Raw genomic sequence first — 16,725 nt, 5'->3', positions numbered from 1 at the left:
TGGCCCATCCAATAAAAACCACAGTGAGATATCACTCCACACCTGTCAGAATGGCTATCATCAAAAAGTCAACAAATAACAAATGTTGGTGAGGATGTGCAGAAAAGAGAACCCTTGTACACTGTTGTTGAGAAAGTAAATCGGTGTGGAAAACACAGTGGAGTTTTCTCAAAAAACGAATGGCAGAGATACCATGTGACCCAGCAATTCCACTCCTGGGTATATACCAAACAAACAAACAAACACTAATTCAAAAAGATACATGCATCCCAATATTCAAAGCAGTGTTATTTACAATGCCAAGGTATGGAAGCAACCTAAGTGTCCATCAACAGATAAATGGATGAAGAAGATGTGATATATATATATATATATATATATATATATATATATATACACACAATATATATATATACAAATATATATATAATGGAATACTACTCAGCCATAAAAAAGAATGACATTTTGCCATTTCCAGCAACACGGATGGACTTGGAGGGCATTATGCTAAGTGAAATAAATCAGACAGAAAGATAAATACTGTATGATATTGCTTATATGTATCATCTAAAAATACAGCAAACTAATTAACATAACACGAAACAAGCAGACCCACATATATAGAAAACAAACTAGTGGTTACCAGACATGAGGGGAAAGGGGAATATAGGGGTGGGGGAGTGGGAGGTACAAACTCTTGGGTGTAAGACAGGCTCAAGGATATATTGTACAATACGGGGAATATAGCCAACATTTTGTAATAACCGTAAATGGAAAGTAACCTTTAATATTGTATAAAAATTTTAAGTACTTTAGCAAAATAATTTTTTTTTTTTTTTTTTTTTTTGCTGTACATGGGCCTCTCACTGTTGTGGCGTCTCCCGTTGCGGAGCACAGGCTCCGGCTGCGCAGGCTCAGCGGCCATGGCTCACGGGCCCAGCCGCTCCGCGGCATGTGGGATCTTCCCAGACCGGGGCACGAACCCGTGTCCCCTGCATCGGCAGGCGGACTCTCAACCACTGCGCCACCAGGGAAGCCCGCAAAATAATTTTTAAATGAAAGAATAATATGAGAATTTTAAACAGTGGTGATACCATATGATCTGTAAGAAGAAAATAAATCTCCAAAGAAATAAAAATAAATACATTATGGCTGCAACTAGAGAAAACCCGCATGCAGCAACAAAGACCCGACATAGCCAAAAATAAATTAATAAATAAATACATTTTTAAAAATAAAGAAAATAAATAAATAAATACATAAGACTTTGGAAACTGAGACATTTACCTCTTAAGCAGTAGGTGATTAACATCACAGATTTATATTTGTTACTCTATAGATCCAATTGCAATCCTTGATTTTTCCATGAATAATAACAGTTAGATTTTTATCTCTTTTATGGTGCTTACAACAATGCCCATGAAAAAGCTGTTTTCTAAAGATTTGATTCATCTTGGATTATTCTTTTATCACAGTATTTTTCATGACAGAATTAATTGTTCTAAACATGTTTATTAACTTGTCAAGGGAATATTTATCATTTCCTTTGTTAGATGTAGCTGAATGATGTTTTCTACCTAACTAACAAGTATGCCTTAGTTTCTCCTTGTGAATGAGGAATGATAAATGCCTCTTTTGCCTCTGGCTCTTCCTCTGTAAACTGGACACAATATAGATTCTTTCTAAATTTCGTATGAAATCAAACAAATGGGTTATTTGTAAATCAATATAATTTATGTAACATGGTTTTGCATGTTATCTGTCTCAGAATAAGCATAATATTGTATAATTGTATTGTATAATAATATTGTATAATTGTATTGTATAATAAGTATAATATTGCTATTTCATACAGTATAATTATAATTAGAAAACAGAAGTAAACTATATTCAACGCATAAAGGGGAAGCAAAAGTCATAGAGATCTTCTTATATCTCACAAATATTTTCATTTATTTATAGGAATATGCTTTAAAGTCTCAAGACATTTAGTAGATTTCATGTTTATTTATATAGTAAGAGAATTTTCATAAGGGTATAATTTTAGCTTCCTTACTTAGAAAAATTCTGAGGAACTTATATAAGAGCCAATGTTTCAACCATTCCCTTTAATAATACTGTAACTAGCAAGCTAATGAGTATTCACTTCTCTAAAATATCCTAAAGTTCAACTGGGCAGCTTCAAAATTTTTCATATGACTGTTGATTAAAACTTTTATTTGTACCTTGTATCCATTTCATTTTTTTTACTTTCCAAAAGAATATATTGTATAAAGGACTCATATCTAGGATATATAAAGAACTCTTAAAACTCAACAATGAGAAAACAAGCAACCTAACTTTATATATGTGTGTATACACACACACACACACACACACACACACAATCTATAAGAACAAAAGAAAGAAAAATACATATACACATATTTTTACCAAAGAAGATATACAGATGGCAAATAAGCATATGAAAAGATGCTCAACATCATATGTCATTAGGGAGATACAAATAAAACCACAATGAGATATAACTACACACCTATTAGAAGAGCTAAAATCCGATAACTGACAATACCAAATGCTGTTGAAGTGCAACAAGAACATACATTCATTGCTAGTGAGAATATAAAATGATACAGTTATTTGGGAAGACAGTTTGACAGTTTCCTACAGAGCTAAGCATAGTTTTACAATAGGATCAGGCAATCATATTCCCCAGCTAATTGAAAACCTATATTCACACAAAGGCCTATACCCAAATGGTTATAGCAGCTTTTTTTTTTTTTTTTTTTTTTTTTTGCGGTACGCGGGCCTCTCTCTGTTGTGGCATCTCCCGCTGCGGAGCACAGGCTCCAGACGCGCAGGCTCAGCGGCCACGGCTCACGGGCCCAGCCGCTCCGCGGCATGTGGGATCTTCCCGGACCGGGGCACGAACCCGCGCCCCCTGCATCGGCAGGCGGGCTCTCAACCACTGCGCCACCAGGGAAGCCCGCAGCTTTTTTTATAATTGTCCCAAACGGGAAATAATCATATCATATTATCCTTCAACAGGTGAATGGATAAACAAACTTGGTATTCGAGATGATGGATACTTCAGGGGATAAAAGGGAAGAAACTATAGATTCACAGAACAACATGGATGAATCCTAAATGCATGTTGCTAAGTCAAAGATGCCAAATTCAAAAGTCTACATATTGTATGATGCCGTTTATTCAACATTCTGGAAAAGACAAATTATAGGGATGGAAGACAAATCAGCATTTGTCAGAGGTTGGGAGTGAATGACTACAAAGGCCACTCACAGAGAATATTTTAGGTTGATGAAACTGTACTGTATGGTACTAGGCATAAGATACATGACTACGCATCTGTCAAAACACGTAGAATAGTACATCAAAGGGTGAACTTTAATGTATGCAATTTTTAATCAGAGTATCCTGGATGTAATGCATACTGTGACAAATAAATTTAACTGTATTCCCAATATATGATAAAACGGCACTGAAGGGGGTGGAGAAAAAGGAACTGACATAAGTGACTTTGGAAAATGATGTTCTGATTGGTAAATCTAAGACTAGGTGCAAAAATAACTGTACATAAACACCATTTTAGTTGGTAAGTTTGTTTCTCACAGGAATACAGTTAAGAAATATGAAAACACATTTACACTAGTGTAGAACAAATAAGTAAATAAATGGTAAATAATTTGAGTCAGGTTTCTCACTGTTAGTAAAAGAAGTTACAAATAAGCAAGAGGCAGAAGCTAGAATGAACCATGTGATACTGGATTAGAGTCAGACATTAGTATGAACTCACGTTTAGTTTAATAGGTATAGAGATAGACACCTATAGAAAGGATTATAGATATGTGTATACATTGGTTAATATACATGCATATATTCCATAACTCTGCGGACAGACTAGAAACAATGACACCAAGTAGCAACAAACACATCTAGCATCCAGGCCTTAGTTTCTAAACATGGTTCTCCAAAATAACAAAAACCAGACATCCTTGGAGAAATGACTAATTCTAGGCCTGGGGCAATGAAAACACAAGATGAGCCTGGAGCATTATGTAGGGCCAGGAAATAAGGCAGCACTCAAAAATCAAAAGGATAGAGGCAGATCAAAGGGACACAAGAACCCAACTGAAGGAGCACCTGATGGCCTAAGCTGGAACAATTTGAGTCATAAAATTAATTAAACTTTAAAGTTATAGAGAAATATAAAATAAATATTCATGAGTCCATACTGATAGAAATAACTGAATACATAGATAAATGGGGAAAAAGGTACAAATCTTTCTTACAAAGAATTTCAAATAACATATGTAAATACTCTTCCCTCCAGGAGATGGGGCTTAAACTCCCTCTTAGGAGTATTGGCTGGATTCCAAAAAATAGATTATGGAAAGGGAACAATAGTAACTTCACAGTGAAGAAATCTGGCAGACCTCACCTTAACCAAGTGACCAAGGTTAACATCACCAGTAAGTCATTACTGACACAAGGTGATGAGAAAGACATTTCACCTCTATGGTAATCTTCCCCAAAACCCCCAAAACCCTGGTCTGTCTAATCATGAGAAAAACAGCAAACAAAGCCAAATTCAGGGCCATTCTACAAAAGGCTGGCCAGTACTTCTCAAAATTATAAAGGTCATGGGAAACAAGGAAAGGCTGGGAACCTGTCAGAGACCATAGAAGAGAGATGATAACTAAATTCAATGTGATATACTTGATTAGGTCCGAGAACAGAAAAAAGACATAATTGTAAAAAAAAAATCGATAAATCTGAATAAAGTCTGGAGTTTAGCTAAAAGTAATGCACCGCTGTCTTTTTAGTTTTAACATATGTACTACGTAAAATAGTAACATTAGAGTAAGATGCGTGAAGAGTATATGAGAACTCTCTGTACTATCTCTGCAACTGTTTGATGAATCTAATATTCTCAAAAAAAGGTTTAGTTTTTGTTTAAGTGCATAGTTGCGTTGCATTATGATGAATCAACACAGAATAGCTATTAAGCATAGTAGAAACTGTAGCTCCTGTAAAATGCAGATTTGCAAAACCCCCTCTCTCCATATAAATTGTATCAGAATTTTCTAGAAATGGAGCCAAGCACCTGCATTTCATATAGCTATAGGTGAATCTTATGCACACCAAAATCTGAGGATTCCATTTCTAGAGCCCTGTGCCTTTTATAGTCCCAAAAGACTTTTAAAGGCTTTAAAAACCAAAGTAGTAATGGTATTATCCAAGGTAACCAAATTTGAAGAAAGTCAAAATTCAGCATATGCAAGATAGTAAGGAAAGATAATATGTATATAACTGGTGGGCACACAGGATAACAGGGTCATGATAGTTTGGCAAGTGGATTCAAAGTATGGTAAGTATCCAAGTGGCAGCTCAAAGACTAAAAGTGGAAGCAACTTGCTTATTCAATCAACCCTTCCTGGGTTGAAGAAAAGTGATATTGCTATGGAGTGCAGAGAAATTACAACGGGCCTGTTCAATCAATAGGCAACAACTGCCTTAGTATGAAGTGATACTACTCCAAAAATGAATAGTGCTGTACTGACAACCAAAACCAACACCACTAAGCTAATAAACAAATGCTCAAGCAAGTTGAAAGGCTCTGACTGGAGTGTTCTATAATGAACAGATGAACAAGGGAATGAGAATAAACTATGAAAATCAACGTGATGAAACTCACTGGTTAAATGAAGCCTAATTGGTCTCAAGTATGACATCCTGTGTGTCTCTGCCCACCCTCAGTTGCCTACCACATTTACTGTGGTAGAATTCATGCTGGCTCAGGGCACCAGTTTTGAGCCCCAACAGATTCAAGTAGTCCACAACCTTGCTGCCTCCTCCACCCACACAGCATATGCCAGCCCTCCTCTGATACCCAATCACATTCCCTCTGAATGAACCCACTTCGGCATTCTTCTGCCTGCATCAGCTAGCCCTCACTCATGTTTACCATTTATGATGGTTAATTTTACATGTAAACTTAGTCTATGGTGCCTGGTTCTTTGGTCTAGAAGCTGCTGTGAAGGTGTATTTTACATGTGATTAACTTGTAAATCAGGAGACTTTGAGAAAAGCAGATGATTCCTCCATAGTGTGCTGGACGTCATCCAATCAGTTGAAGGCCTTCAGAATGAAGACTGAAGTCCTCCCATGAATAAAGAACTATGCCTCCAGACAGCAATAGAGAAATTCTGTCTGAGTTTCTAGCTTTGGGACTCAAGACTGCAACATGAACGTTTACCTTAATTTCCAACCTGCTGACCTACCCTGCAGATTTCTGACTTGCCAAGCCCCAAAATCACATAAACCAAAGCCAATAGACAATTCCTTAAAAGAAATCTCCCCTCCCCACATATATACATTTGATCCTTGGACAACATGGGGGTTAGAGTGCAGTTAAAAACTGCATAATCCGGTTCTGCGTCTGCAGATTCAACCAACCACGAATCGTGTAGCACTGCAGTATTTACTGAAAAACATCCGTGTATAAGTGGACCCACACAGTTCAAACCCATATTGTCCAAGGGTCAACCGCAATACGATAGTTTACCCTATTATATAAAATACAATAACCTATTATATATCCAATCCAATCCAATATAATATAAATATCCTATTAGGTCTGTTTCTCTGGAGAACCCTAACTAATACACTACTCTGATCATTTTTCTACCAGTAACACTGTAACCATCTTCTCTTATAATGAAATACACTGCAGCTATTTTACCATTGCTACACCCAATGATATTTTTTCTTAGTAAGGTATGATATTTAGATAAGTTATAATCAATATATAGACTGAGAGATTCCCATTTTGTTCTTTGCATCAAATAGCATAGAATCAATATTCCATATCCTGGCTGAGTATCAGAATCACTTGTGGCACTTCTTAAAAGTACAGTTGATCCTTGAACCACACGGACTTGAACCGGGTGGGTTCACTTAATCTACAGTACTACTCAGTCTGGGGTTGACTGAATATGAAGATGTTCAACCATAGATACGGAAGGCCGATTGTAAAGTCATACTTGAATTTTCGACTGTGTGAGGGTCCACACCCTTAACCCCAAAGTTGTTCAAGGGTCAACTGTACATATGCCAGAGTTCAACCCCGAACTTGCTGAATCAGAATTTCCTCAACTGATTTTGATTCACAGCCAACGGCTGAAATCCCTGGGCATAAAATCATTTGACCACAGTATCTGCAACAGGATCTAGTCCAAGGTCACTTTTTTAAATAGAGAACTTGAGGTTAAGGGAGAATAAATTACTTATTCAAATTCCCAAAAAGGGTAAGAATGAACAGTATCAGGCTGCTCTGTTTTTCATATTTCTATAAAGTACCTTTTATTTTCTTATATAGACATTTCCAGAAAAAAGATAACAAGTGGCATTCCAATCACTCAGTGCACACAGTTATGCATAGCTTATCATCTGATCCACAGCTCCAGTTCACTAATATAGATAGATTATAATATTTAGAAAATAAAAAGAGGCAGCTCTATTTTATAAGGTAGTTCATGCCATGTACACATCAAACTATCTGGTATATAGTTAGAAGACCTTGTAAATAGCTAAAATCTTGGCTATTAATTGTGTTGTAATAAAACTTTGAGGACATGTAAATGGTACTATGTTATGTTTGATGATTTAATCAAAGAAGGGTGACCTCACTTTCCTAGTGATGGAACTTCGGTAGATGCATTCAAAGAGCTAACATAAATCTTAGCTTATTTTCTAGTAGCTAGCAAAAAACTTCCAAAATCACTTCATATTGTGGATATGAAAACACAAAATAATCAATAACCTCAGTTTTTCACTACCGCTGACTTCTAACACTCCATGGCTTCTAATACAACATTTGTATTTTTTAAAGAATTAAAAATTGACAGAGTATATACATACACAATCAGCTAAGATGCATGTTTCCACTAATGTCTACTTTACCTAACTAACGTCCAATATTGGAAGGGTAGGCAAAAATATTCAATATTATTATTATTTTTAAATTATACCACTCTAACCCTAATTATAAAATACAGAATACTATTTTATATTAATAATCATATCTCTTTATAATAATTTACTACATATATATTCATACTACAATCCACATTAAGGTACAAATTTTAGCGAACATTAACATTAGTGATCAAAGCCCAATATGTACGTACGAATCTGTGCACTCCATACATACATACACACAGAATGGTTTTCTAAGATGTCACTGAACGTAGCGCAAAATGTGAATTGAGATGCTATTTTGTAGAGAGTTCTAATATTATATTATTACCTGTTTTCTCTTGTTCATTTGACCCAACAGCATTCTTTTGCAACAAGATAGTCTGAGGGATGCTCTACATCATCCAGCTATGAAACAGAGTTTTATAAACCCAAGTGTCCCATAGAGACATTTACTCCAAGGAACTGGTATAATTCAAAATGTAATCTAACCAAACATGCTTCACAGTCTGGCTAGGAGAAGCAATACCATGGTTTATAGAATAGTGTCTCTGGAAAGAAAAGGAAGTGGACTCTTGGTTCTGCATAAAATCTTGTTAATCCTACTTCCATTTCCCCCTCCTACATTTGTAATAACTGAATAAACTGATTATGTTTTTTTATCTTGTAGCTGCAATCTCTGTAGACAGACTGATTAAAATACTTACATTGATGTGATCAATATAGTTACCAATCAATAACGCTCCAGGAATTGATTTTTATAATCTGAGGAATTCTGCACCTTGATTCATTTATATACTATTGTCTTTTTTCTAAAAATTAGGGATTGTTAATGTGGAAAATAAAAAAAAGGATTAAGGGGGAAGGGCCACGAAGGGAAAATTGCAGTTCTCTACAGCATAACTGAGGAATACATGTGATTAAGGAAAAAGTGATGATTTGGGCGGGGGATAAAAGCGTGGATAATTGATAGAGAACTCGTGAAAGAGGGAAGCAATTGTAAATAGATTATTGTGGATGTGGAACTGACATTTCCAGTTATCATTACTGTTTTTTGTCCTTGACAGTTAAGATCTGAGGAATGTTAAGCAATGTTTCAATAGCTGCATGTATAAGAAAATAATATTCCCGCCACCAGAAGCTGCTCTAGTACAGCTTCCCCCTTCTACTCTAGGCCATGGACTCTACCACACAGACACTCAAAGGCAAGAGTGTTATCCCTTAAAATTGTCAGTAGTTCTCTTCCCCTCAACTCTCAGTTCCAACAGCCTCTTCCCTTTCTAATGGGCTGCCTTTAGCCTCACCTTCCTTCCCAGATCCAGCAGTTACTCCACAATAGATCTGCATTGCACGTCCTGTAAAGGAATGCAAGGTTTTGTCTTGGCGTTCAGTCTCTCTTCCAAGAGATACACACACACACACACACACACACACATATAATGTATAAATTCATATTACTGCCAATGGTTTCAAAGAATCACTTTTCTGGCAGAAGAAAATCAAGGGATTACATTACTAATGGAGCATTGAGTCATACAGCTGACAGTATTTGGCAGATTATTAATGAGCCTTTAATCCTGGGTTGCTTGTCATGTATGAAATCAGAACTTAAGAGCACCATCTACATTAGAAAAAGCAGGTTGATAATCTTTCTATTTAAAGAACGTATGCCAATCTTTTAATTCACTTTATAATAAATGAGATTTAAAATCATTTGGGCAGAAAGTTACTAAATATCAGATATTTCCTAGAAATTTGAAACTTTAAATAGGTTTAACTGACCTTAACTACTCAGATATATTTGGAAAATGGCAAAAGACTTCAAGAAAATAAGTCAAAAGGACATTGTTTATTTTTCATGTATGAACTGAAATATAAAAAGGTCAGAGGAAAAGTAATAAATGTGAGTAATACACAGGAAACACTTTACAAAACATTTACTTTGGAAACTGTGCTTTTTGCTGAGTTTAACAGTGGTTGGTTGAGGTATCATATTTTTATAAAAAAGGAAATCAGCAAATAAGTCATTGAGAATATGGTTAAAAAGTTTAGAAAATTAGGGCTTCCCTCGTGGCGCAGTGGTTGAGAGTCCGCCTGCCGTTGCGGGGGACACGGGTTCGTGCCCCAGTCCGGGAGGATCCCGCATGCCGCAGAGCGGTTGGGCCCGTGAGCCATGGCTGCTGGGCCTGTGCATCCGGAGCCTCTGCTCCGCAGCGGGAGAGGCCACAACAGTGAGAGGCCCGCGTCCCGCAAAAAAAAAAAAAATTAGAAAATTAAAATGTGAGAGCATATTACTCATGTCAAATTATGAAGAATAATGATTACATTAAATACAAGCTTATTAACACATTGGGTTAATAGTATAGTAAGGTATGGAATCATAAGGAACATTTTATAAGGATTTTGCATTTTTTTCCTAACTTGTTTGGAAAAACTTACACTTGATTTTAGTGAAACAAAGTATCTACACCTTCAACCAAGACATTCTGGATTTGTAGGTTGACTAACACCATTCCACCAAAATTATTTTCCCTAAACCTAATTGCTATGTAGGAAAAGGTATGAGAACGTCTGTAGCAATTTCTGTATCTGTGACAATAGTAGTAAAGATTTCAAACAAAATATTATTGAATATATATGAATATTTCAATATATATATACATATTCTATTATCAACTCATTAGCATCTAATTTTACATCCATCACATATACATTCTGTCAGTGAACATAGTGAACTGAAACCGACTCTAGGGCCCATGAGATTAAAGTCAACGCCTGTTGCAATCATTCAGCATTTAGCACAAAGCTGGAATATATTAGGTCCTAGATAGTTATTGACTAGACATATGGTGTGTCCATGCCATTCTAACTCAGTGTTCTCTACCTGTATTTGTGAATTCCATGGATCTGTTCTTGTGTTTACATCCAAATGAAAAATTCCTGGAAGCATTTTCAAAATTATCTGGATCTGTCTATAGCTCAATGCAGCAGCACAAACTCACTGTCCATGCCTGCGTGTGTGTTTTGAATCACACTGAGTGTGACTGCTGCTAGGCTGGCATGTTCTAGTGTAAAAAGGACAACTGTCGCATGTCCACCCTTATAGTCACATTTTTACCAGCTGCAAACACTAAAATTTCCTTTTAAAGTGATGACTGGGAGGTGAAAAATAGTTTAATAGAATGAAACTCAAAGGGAAGAGTGTTATCCCTTAAAATTCTGTCCGTAGTTCTCTTCCCCCTCAATTCCCAGTTTGAACAGCCTCTTCAGTTATTGAAGTTACTGAGGCTTTTAATGGTATTTCATGAAATCAACAAACTGCATCAGAATTACTTTTCACAAACTAATAAAAAAGAACATGGACAGACACTATTTGAATGATGACTTCCACTACCTGAAAGCAAAAGTACATTATGAATCATCATATGAGCTAAAGTATGTCATGTCTTCAGTACAGAAGGGCGGTAGAGCACTGAGATCTTTCATGGATGTCGGGACACAGACACGGCGCACTCGAAAGGGAACCTGCATCTCGTCAACTAGTGTGTTCTCAGTGACAAGGGACTGTGTTTAAGACAAAAAGCATAATCGGGTGCATAATTGGAACTCCTTAATTTTAATAGTTTTATAGTTGTATTTGCATATATTTACAAATTGTCTGGTTTACAGTTATAAAAGCATACCAATTTCTATGCCTGGTTTTATGTTTATGCATATTAAACTAAAATTATAATAGTAATTTATCACCATTGGGTGTCTTTGATTTTTTTTCCTTCTAAAGGAAATAGAGTTTAAATATATATTCAACATCTACTCCCACTCATTTTTTTAATTTGGAGAAATAATGAGACTAAAACTTTTAATAGGCCACTCAATATTTTAATTTATATTTTTGAGCCCCTACTATGTGAAATTTAGCATCATAAGTTGAACAGTCTTTGTTCTAATGGAGCTCATGGTCCAGCCAAACTTCCCAAACTACCTAGAGAGGAATCCAATTCAGAGTGTCACTCTGCTATTTATAAGCTCTGTGTTTGATCATGTTACATACTTTAATTCACAATTTCTTTACCTGTAAAATATGGGTAATAATAATCAAATCTAATCCAGTATCTGTAATAATGAGGTAATGCAGAGTGAACAGCCCAGAGATATAGAATATTGATGTATCACTTTTCACTACCTCTCATTAAATGATTGATTTATACATATGTATACACACACACACACACACACAAAACACAGAGAGTGAGATAAGCCACCAACTGCTGCTACTTATGGTCTACTTCCTTAAGATTATACCATTGATCCTACTTCATCTATTAATTTTCAAAGAAGGAATTATATGTAACATTTACTAGCACTTAGCTACAAAAGAAATACAAATATGAGGAGCTTATAGAACAAGTTTTTATGTTAGTACCTATAAAATACCTGTCATATAATAGGTGCTCAATAGAAATATGCTGAATGAATGAATGAGAGCTAATCATTGACACGGAGTCAGAACTTATTGTCTAATATCAGTTGTGTAACTATTAGTTCTGTAACATTTGTAAATTAATGAAGGGAACTGAAAGTCAAAACAGTTTTTGCAGATTATAGCATGAGAATTTTTATTTGTTGACTCTGCATTTATCATGAGTAATACTGTGATAGCTAATTTTTATATGTCAACTTCAAAGGGGGTACCCAGATATTTAGTCAAATGTTATCGTTTGTGCCTGAAAGGGTGTTTTTCCATGAGGTTAACATTTGAAATAGTAGACTAAGTAAAGCAGATTGCTTTCCTTAAAGTCGATGAGCCTCATACAATCATTTGAAGGCCTGAATAAAATAAAAATGCTGACCTTCCTCTGAGTAAGCAGGAACTCCTCTTGCCTGACTGCCTTGGAGCAGGGACATTGTTTTTTCCTGCCTTCAACTTGAATTTCCTGGGTCTTGAGCCTCCTGGCCTTTGGACTGGACCTACACCATGGACTCTCCTGGTCTCAAGTACGGCAACTGCAGATTTTGAGACTTGTCAGCCTCCATAATCACGTGAGCTAATTCCTTATTTTATATAATATACAAATATATCTTCTATTGGTTCTGTTTTTCTGGAGAATCCTAACATAATACCAACACTGACCACAAACATTTCAAAGAAGCCTTCATCTTATAGTCCTATATTGATATTTTAAAAGACATTATCTTAGCACAGACCAAGTTATAAACTATAAAATTTGATTATCAAATTTTTTTAATTTCGGGGGCTTCCCTGGTGGCACAGTGCTTAAGAAACCACCTGCCAATGCAGGGAACATCCGTTTGAGCCCTGGTCCGGGAAGATCCCACATGACACGGAGCAGCTAAGCCCATGTGCCACAACTACTGAGCCGGCATGTCACAACTACTGAAGCCCAAGCACCTAGAGCCCATGCTCCGTAACAAGAGAGGCCATCGCAATGAGACGCCCATGCACTGCAACAAAGAGTAGCCCCCACTCGTTGCAACTAGAGAAAGCCCACATCCAACAAAGACCCAATGCAGCCAAAAATTTAAAAATAAAATAAATACATTTAAAAAATAAAATTTTAAATTTTTCTAAAAACATCATCTGCTCTGAAGTTTTTTCATTCTGTGTTTGTATTTAGCTTTACATTCCTCATTAAAGAAAAACTGGATGCAATGTTTTTGTTTAGATATATGTATATTTCCTTCATGGAAATTTGAGGTTCCAGTTCATGCTAGTTTATTGATTTCCCTTTAAAAAGTTAGATTTTAAACCTTAGGTTTCTCTTAGTTATAACATGTATTTTAACATTATCTTCTAACCTAGGGAGTAATGATGAGGGATAAAAAATCTGAGAAACACCATTATCACCCCTTAGTATACATAGAACCATTCAATAGTATTATTTTAATATTTGAAGAGTAAAGTTGTCCAGATAAATTAATTATTAAATGATCTTGGGACATAAGGAGAAAATGTCCTACAAAATCAAGATTTCTTCTATTTAAATAGATTCTTCCAGTGAAGCCTACAATGGACTATTCCAAGGAAATTTTTGAAAGATTGCAATTATATTAAGACTAAACACTGGTGTTAAGCAAACATAGAATACAATTTTATTTCACTGAGAAACTGATCATGTAGTTCTTTTCCATCTCTAATGTATGATCCTATCATTAACATCAACTTATCAAATAGACATTGTTATTATTCTATTTCTTTACAGACTCAACAATTAAATGCCTCTAAAATTGCTTAGATAAGTGTACAAAGTGACAGTTGATATTTGATCCTTTGCTTCCTTCATAAACAATGATTATAGCACAGCATGAGCTTTCAAAGAGAAATAAAGGGACCCCCCAAAAAAGTACATTAGTCAAAGTCATGGTAATAAAACTGTAAGTGAAAACAGCTATTTTATCCAAAAACTTTAAAACCATTGAGAGCACTTAAAACAGTGCATCACTCTTTCTTGTACCTTGAGAACAGAGACCATGTCTGATTCTTCTGTGTATCTCCAGAGTCAAACACAAAATATTATTACACATATTTGGAATACTGTCTAGAAATGGCTGTTGAATTAATTAATTATAAATACCTAGATTGGTCTTATGTCTTCCACTATAACATCCTTAACTTCTAAGAAAATATTGACTTTTTAATATCATATACATGTGTAATATCTTATACGTATTTACTGGAGACAAGAAAGGGAGAAAAACAGTAGTTTTTTGTTTTGTTTTGTTTTGGTCTGCTTCTCCACTAGAATACAAACCTCATGGGAACAGACTTTGTCTCTCTGTTACTAATATATGCCCAAATCCCATACCAGTGCCTGGGCCATATTAAGTAATCAATAAATATTTACTGAATGAATGAATGAAAGATAATTTGAGATCAATGGTATTTCCTACCACTGTGGCTCATTCCATACAACATAATTGAGGCGTTACAAAAAATGCTTGCTGAGTGGCAGTGAAAGGACAAATGAGGCTGGAGGGGATAAATACATCCACACAGTTAAGCTCTTTCTCTAAGAATACACCTAAGCCTTTTGTTTTCTGACAAACAAAAGAGAAGTCTGCACTTACCCAAGACGAAGGAAATTGCTAAATCACGTGAAAGGGACTCCGAGACAGGTACCGCAGGCCCCGCGGCTTCGCCTTCACCTTGGCCTTCACACCCACCATGCTGCCCGCGCCGCCCTCGCAGGTGCGCCAGAGCTACCACGCCGACTGCGAGGCCGCCGTCAACAGTCATTTCACCCTGGAGCTCCACGCCTCTTTCGTGGGCCTGGCCGCGGCCTTTTACCTCCACCGCGACGACGTGGCCTTGAAGCACTTCAGCCGGTTCTTCCTGCGCCACTGTGGGCCCAGGGCCTGAAGCGCCTGCAGAACCAGCGCGGGGGGCCGCCTCAACTTCCAAGACATCAGGAAGCCAGTCAGTGACGAGTGCAAGAGCGGCCTCAAGGCCATGAAGTGCGCCTTGTTCCTGGAGAAGCAAGTGGTCGACCCGGAGCCTGCTCCACTGCACCAGCTGGCCACCGACAAGTGCGACCCCCACCTGCTCCACTTCCTGGCAACTCACTACCTCAGCCAGTAGGTGGCGCTCATCAGACAGCTGGAGGGTCATGTCACCACCCTGAGCATGATGGGGGCCCCAGACGTCGAGCTGGCAGGGTAACTCTTTGACAAGCTCACCCTGGGCGACAGCGACAAGAAGAACTGAGCCTGGACTGGACTTCCCCAGAGCCACGGGGTGACCAGAGCCCTGGTCACCATGCCTGCCATGCAGACGGCAAGAGTGCCCTTGCAGAAGAAGTTCACTTAAGTTTTGGTTCTGTTTTTTTTTTTGGCAACAAGGGCAGGACTCTCTTTTCCTGGACTTTATCACTTAAGTTTTTTTCTTCCAGTTTTTCCATTTCTTCCAATAAAGTTATTGGTTCATAAATAAATAAAGGTCTCTGGTTGATTCATGTGGGCAAATCTCTCATTTTTTAAGTTTTAAAACAGGTATCCAGGGCCTCCCTGGTGGCGCAGTGGTTGAGAGTCCGCCTGCCGATGCAGGGGATACGGGTTCGTGCCCCGGTCTGGGAGGATCCCACATGCCGCGGAGCGGCTGGGCCCGTGAGCCATGGCCGCTGGGCCTGCGCGTCCGGAGCCTGTGCTCCGCAACGGGAGAGGCCACAGCAGTGAGAGGCCCACATACCGCAAAAAGAAAAAAAAAAAAAAAAAAAAAAAAAACAAACAAAAACAGGTATCCAGGAGTTTCTGAACACAGCCATACCCCAACCAGATGCAGCTCAGGATCTCCATAGTGGGAGGGAGAAGGTGTTCCATGGGGCCCTGGAAAACACAAAATCAGTCTTCCCCTTATAAATAATGTAGGTATATGGGGGTAGACTGGGGTGGGGTGGGGTGAGGTAGGGGTACCTGGTGAATGTGGGTGCATGTGCATAGTAAAAGTATAGAACCATAGCCTGAAAATCATGATTGCAGTTGCCTCTGGGGAACAAGTGAAGGGAATGGGATTGGGCAGGAATTAAAATAAAGGGTGTCTTCAGTTTCACCTGACATGTTTATGTGCATTAATTATGCAAATACTAATGGTTAAGTATGAGTAGCAAGATGGGGGGTGGAGGGGTTTGGAAGTCTGAATGGTGGAGTATCTCTTTGACAAGTTCACTCTGGGCAACAGTGATAATGGAAAAATGAGTGTTAGGCTGTCTTGCT

At 37.4% G+C, this 16,725-nt stretch overlaps 1 pseudogene across 1 annotated transcript; it reads left to right on the top strand.

Annotated features, from left to right (window-relative positions):
- The first annotated feature begins 14,696 nt into the window (after positions 1–14,696).
- Positions 14,697–16,435, top strand: LOC308609756 (ferritin heavy chain-like; annotated as a pseudogene). Its single transcript has 2 exons — positions 14,697–16,005; positions 16,250–16,435. The product of its transcript is annotated as a ferritin heavy chain-like (transcript).
- Positions 16,436–16,725: the final 290 nt, after the last annotated feature.

The sequence above is a fragment of the Mesoplodon bidens genome (genome assembly GCF_964165515.1).
Source record: "Mesoplodon bidens genome assembly, contig: HAP1_SCAFFOLD_146, whole genome shotgun sequence".
Taxonomy (NCBI): domain Eukaryota; kingdom Metazoa; phylum Chordata; class Mammalia; order Artiodactyla; family Ziphiidae; genus Mesoplodon; species Mesoplodon bidens.
This window is presented reverse-complemented; position numbering and strand designations above follow the sequence as displayed.